This window comes from Ursus arctos, unplaced genomic scaffold (assembly GCF_023065955.2).
Source record: "Ursus arctos isolate Adak ecotype North America unplaced genomic scaffold, UrsArc2.0 scaffold_24, whole genome shotgun sequence".
In the NCBI taxonomy this organism is placed as follows: Eukaryota; Metazoa; Chordata; class Mammalia; order Carnivora; family Ursidae; genus Ursus; species Ursus arctos.
This window is the reverse complement of record NW_026622919.1, coordinates 41,003,655-41,009,654: the sequence shown is the minus strand read 5'-3', so window position 1 is coordinate 41,009,654 and position 6,000 is coordinate 41,003,655.

Sequence of the window (6,000 nt, the reverse complement as noted above, 5' to 3'; positions counted from 1 at the left end):
ACAAAGTCCTTTGTGGCTCACTGGATCCTGGAAAGTGAGAGCTGGCAGGGCCTTCGGATACTTTTCCCATTTTACTGGTGGGGAAATGGAGACTCAGGTTTGAGAAGTGATTTGTGCAGGGGAACTCAACCTGTTAGGGGCTGGACCAGGACGAGGTGGGCTGATTCCTGGCTGGTGGGCTCTACTTATCCCCACACCTGCTCTCTCCATCTAGCAAGAAGATCCCAACCCTGAGACGCCAAAGCCCAGGGTTATCCACCACCCCAACCCCGGACAGTGGGAGACAAAGCTACCCCTGGCAGCTTAGGAAGTAGTGAACTCTCTGTCCCCGGAGGTATGCCCACGGATGGTACACAGCCCCGGAAGTGTTAGAGAGGTTATTCTTCAGAGCAGTTGGACAAGATGCTCTCTGAGCCCCAACATGCTGAGTCCCAGCTCTGCCCCAAGTTTGCTGTGTAACCCGGGAAAGCCCTATGGACTCAGTTTCCTCCTGCATAATAAATGAGGGAGGGCTCAGATTCTGGGGATCAATGACTTCCTTGCCTGCCACGAGGAGGTGCCCCCATTCATATCTGCACTCCAGATTTGACTGGACTGCCAGGGGTTGACCAAGAGAGGGTAGTAAAAGGGTGTGATGGGAAGGTAGTGGCAGAGAAAAAGAGGGTAGACTGGGAATGGGCGACCCACTAGCTTGTGCCGGCAGACACTCTTCATCAATTGCCAGTTGGGGCTGTGCTGGGGAACTGCCAACGGCTCGCTGCCCATCTTTTCCCTGTAGGGCCTGCCCCTGCCCGCCTCTGCCCTCCCCTGCCCACCCCTGCTGGACAAGGGCCAGGCACTTTGGGGAGAAGGGAGCCTTCCAAGTATGCAGACAAGCAGAATCTGTAAGCCCACCCTTCACTGTGCCAAGCACGAGGGGTCAGCATTTGTGGGCAGAAATGTGGGAAGAGAGATGCCTCATGTTGGACCCTTGCCCACAGGCACAAGCAGTATATGTGCTGAGGGCCCACCAGGGAGTGCCCCCAGGAGGTCAGAGGTGGGAGCTATTGTCATGCATTGGGCCAGCAGCGATGGCTCCCCAGAAAGGGGATAGGACTTGGGCCTAGAAGGATGGGGAGAGTTTGAAGAGACAAAGGAAGAGTGCACAAATGGGACAGAAGGAGGAAGGCACCTGTTCTAGCAGAGAAGGTCCCTCTGAGTGTATCTCTGTGCCCACTCCAACCACTGCCCCCACAGGACACCACTGGGACTTCCTTCCCCATCACCCCAAGCTGCAGGGCTCCCAGGACAAGTACCCTAGGATAGTGGGGCCAGGCTGCCAGAGAGATAGTCGGGAGGCCCCCCGTGAGAGCCGTGGACAGAGCTGAGCTATGGAGCTGTCCAGCTCGGGGTTCTAGTCTCAGGCTTGTCACTCATTAGTCGTGAGACCTTGGATATGTTCCTTAACCGTCTGGACCTGGGTGTCTTTATCTCTGGGAACCTCCTTAGAGTAAGGGGAGGCTGAGAGTGGCATGTGAAGGTGCTGAGTGCATGGTGGGTACACAGTGAGCACGGAGTAATGGCAGCTGTTACCTGCCCCAGCTGCCTGGCTCCAGACCACAGGAGGCAGAATGTGTCCATTCAGCCTCTGCCATGCCTTCTGGGGGACCTTGGAGAAGCCATGCTCCAGCTCTGGGCCTCAGTTTCCCCATTCGTCAGTTAGGGCTTATATTGCCTTTCCTGTTAATACAAGTAGTCACATAGCAGTAAACCTACCTTAGATGTGGGGATACTGGCTGTAATTACTACAGTAGCACATGGAATCAGAAGCCTCTAGAACTGGACCTCAAGCCTTAGGGGCCCTATGTGGCCCTGCTAGCCTCTAGCTGGGACCTCTTATTTCAGGGGGCAGGCCTGGGCCCAGTGGTACTGTCACTATGGAGACCAGGCTCCGGCTCTGGGGGGCCCAGGTGGTCTCACTCTCAGGACCTCTCTTCCCTCCCACGGGCTCTGGGATAATGAGGGTCTGCAGGGGCCAGGCCCTCAGTAATCCCCTATTAAAACTTGAAAAGGGCCAGGGAACCTCCAGAATAAACTCATTAATTTTTATGGGATAATAAATGTATCCCATTAAATTCTCATTCTTATGCTGGGCCAGCTTAACCTCTGGAACCCAGAGGGGTGGGCTCCCTGCCCACTGTATCCCCAGGCACCCCCTATACCCACCTGCTGTCATGCTTCCCCACTCCCACAGCCCCAGCTGAGAGCTGGTGCTACCACAAGGTAGGGATCAAGGCCGACCTCATCTCAGAACTCTGGGCACCCTTCCCTGTGCCGGCTTTGGCTTCTTCCTTAGGAGGCCAGCAACTGCGGCCCTCTGCAGGATCTATCAGAGTGACGGGGACCCCTTCTACCCTTGCAGACGATGGGGTGGGGCCAGCAGATGTGAATCAAGGCCTGTCTCTATATGGCCCTCACCAAACCCAGATGTGCCCACTCCACAGATGGAGAAACAGAGGCCCAAGTAGGCGGGCCCCTGCTCAGGTCGCAGAGCCAGTGAGGCACCGATTTGGGATTGGAACATGAGTCTCTGGCTGGCTGGTGCAGAAAGATTTGCAGAAACAATAGTAGCACCAAATGCGGCGGCCCAGCTGGCCCTGAGGTGGCATCTGGAGTCTGTTCCCCGCGATGCAGCAGGTCCCCCAGGCAGGGCCACTGCATTGTGACCCCAATCCTTCATCACTGCCTCCACAGAGCAATTCCAGCTCCACGGCCCACCAGCACTGTAAACCCTCAGCAGCCTCCTGGGCCTCAGCGAGCCTCAGTTTCCCCATCTATAAGACAAGGACGATAACACCAACCTAGCTGGATGCTATGAAGAAAAGTCCCCAGTCGTTCTGGCTTCCCCTAAACAGAGGCTAGACAACCCTCCACCCCCATCCCATCCAATCCGGAGCTGTCGGGGGTGCAGCACCCGACTCCCATCACTCCCCTCACCAAGCTGGGCCCCGGGGAGGAGGGGGCAGGGCGGTGGCCTTCCCTGGGAGGCCCAGTCTGGGCCTGGGGGGAGGGGCCTCCAATCCCAAGTGGGGCCACCGAGGGGGTGGTGCGGGCCGGGAGGCGGGAGTGGGAGAGAATCCACCGGGGAGGCATCCTGAATGGCTCATTAGTGCCGATGAAAGCCTTTTTTCATTTCGTCTAAATACTTTAAACAGGGCTCCCTCCGATGTCTATTTGCATAGCTTAAGAGCTAATGCGGGGGGAGGGCCCAGGCGGCGGCAGGGCCACGCCGGGGTGGGGGGCTCCTCCGCGGTGGGGATGGCGGTGTGGGGGAGGAGAGGGGTGTTTCCCCGGACCCAGCGCTCTAAAAGCAAGCAGCCCCGGGCCCTGCGTCCCTCCTGGAGGAGAGGAGAGAGGAACAGTCCCTGGAGTGCCTTCCTGCCTTCTGGCCCCCGCAGAGCGGACAGGTGGGGTGTTGGGGAACTGTCCACCTCCCACGCAGGCCTTAGAACCAGCTGCCCTTTGCATGGCGGGTGCAGTAATATCCTCGTTTAACAGATGAGGATCCTGACGTGCTGGGGGTCACACACGCTGCCACCCACCAGGAAACATGTTTCCCCAGACAGGAGAGGTCTTGTCCAGGGCCATCTTCTTCCCCACCCCAGGCATGCCTCAGTGTTGCCCTGACACAGGTGGGTAGGGGCTGCCCGGCCTCTACCCTGTGGCCTCTCCCTCCGTGCTTCCCTCCAAACTACAACTTAGAGCAGTAAGTCTCTTAAAACCCCTCCAAAGTGCCCATTTCACAGCTGAGGACACAAAAGCTCTGCGAGGAAACTTTCCTGGGCTCAAGTGAGTTTCAAGTGGCAGAGCTGACATTTGAACTCAGGGATGTGGGACGCAGGGTCCGCCCCCCCCCCCCCCCCCCCCCCCCGCCGAGAAACCGATGTTGTGGGTTTCTGGTTTGGAGTCCAGACACGGATGTGCTTTGGGCACGGGGCGGGGTGGGGGGCGGGGGAGGTCTCTGGGTCCCAGCCAGAAGATCCAGACCAGGTCAGGCTCAACTCAAGTTCCAGATGCTAGAAATTCTGGCCCCAGCTGTGCTTCCAAACTGCGTGAGAGCTTGGACAAGTCCATTCTGTCTCTGAGCCTCAGTCTCCTCAGCTGGCTAGAGGGCTCTCCGCTGGACAGCTCCGCTCTCCTTCTGTGAGGTAGGATAGCATCCTGGGAAGACTAAGGCTTTGAAGCCAGACGGGTGTAGGTTCCAATCCCAGCTCCACCACTGTGCGACCGGGCGAGTCCTCACCCCACCTCCCTAGGCTTCAGGTTCTTTGTAATTCCCATCTCACAGAGTTGCAATGTCAATGAAATAATACAAGATCTGGGAACAGCCTGACTGAGCATGCGGGTCCCTGACACCCCCTTTCACTCTGCCCTGCATCGCACGCTCCCTCTCTGTCAGTCTCTTTTCCTCTGAACTCAGCCCCGGTGGAGAACTTGAGGAGCCTGGCGGCAGGGAGGACAGGTCACAGGGCCTCAGGCTTCCATCAGAGTCACCCAGGATATCCGGAGATGCCCTCTCCCCAGAAATGGCTTGTCTCCCGGAAATTATCTTACCCTCTCTGACAGTGGGTAGCACCCTCCGGGACCAAGTGGCAGCTGATTACGGAATCAATTTGCTCGTTTGATATGTTATCTCAATCCCATTTAACCAAGTGCTCAGTCCCCCCAGATAACACAATCAGTGCAATCGACAGTGACGGGAGGTGCCCATTAGCTCCGCTCCATTGCCCAGCACCCACCTGGCGGCCAGTGGGAGGAGCTGTGCCCACGGTGGTCCCTTCCTGAGGCAGAAGATCTATTTGGCCTCCCTCCCCCAGGTACAAGTCCCATAGGTACCTACCCTGGGAGCCGCAGGCCGCATCTCCTATGGGGCAATCCTGGAAGGGGACACTTGGTCTTTAGTCTATGTGATGAGAGAGGCTCCTCTTTCTTATGCTACTTTAAGATCCGTCTCCACTCACCTGGCAAAGACTGTGTGACATCTGGGAGGTGGGCAAAGAGAGGAGCCCTGTCCCGATGTGTCATAGGCACTGCCTGGACCCTCCGTCACTGACTCAAGTGAAGGACACAGGGCGCTGGCAGACCATCTGCTGCAGGGGGTATGGGGCTGGCTGGGCATCTAGTTTGGGCATTGTGTTGTCGGTGACTGGCACAGAATACCAAGGCACAGATGGGCTGCTTCGGTGGGCATCTCAGAAGTTAAGGGTTGGTCTTGTTTTCTCAGGGCTTTGGAGCACCAAGGCCCGTCTGACCCAGAGCAATGGAGAGCCAGCCCTCTGACCTGCACCCACCTCTCCCATCCCATCTCCTCCCTCCTCCCATTTGTCTGACACATCAGAGCTGCTATGGGCTCCTGAACAGAATGTAGGCCATCTGCCACTTCCTCATGCCTGCCAGTCCATGGGGTGGGTGTGAGCCTGTGGAATGACAGCCCCACCATCAGACATTCAGAGGAACCAACCTTCTTCTTGCAAACTGTTAACTCCCTGGCTGTGTTTCCCGTCAAGTGCTCATGCAGCCATTTTGAGAGCTGTTAGAATGAGAATATCCTCCCAGCCTTCTTGGAGCTGGCAAAATTCTGTATGAGCTGAATCTGGAGCCAGAATCCATTGACCTTTTCCTGGCGGTTAAGGATCTAGAGAGCCTAGTGGGCCACAAGCAGAATATGTATCATCTGTCCAGCTATGTGGTTGAAAAAAATCAAAATAATCAACAGCAGAGCAATCTGTACCTCAAACCAGCAAGAGCAGCCAAGTTTCATCTTCCATAGCCTATCTAATTGACTAGTAGTGGTTGCCTGGATAGCTGTGTTGAGAAGGATTCTGAAGTCCCATGTGGCTCAGCAAGAAATACCCAAAATTGGTTAACAACGTCTGCCATGGATTGGGGCTAACTATTCTATCCCTGCTTTAGAGCCTTCCCTAGATGGACCCTGGCTAGTATCACAAGAAAGTTGGGGGG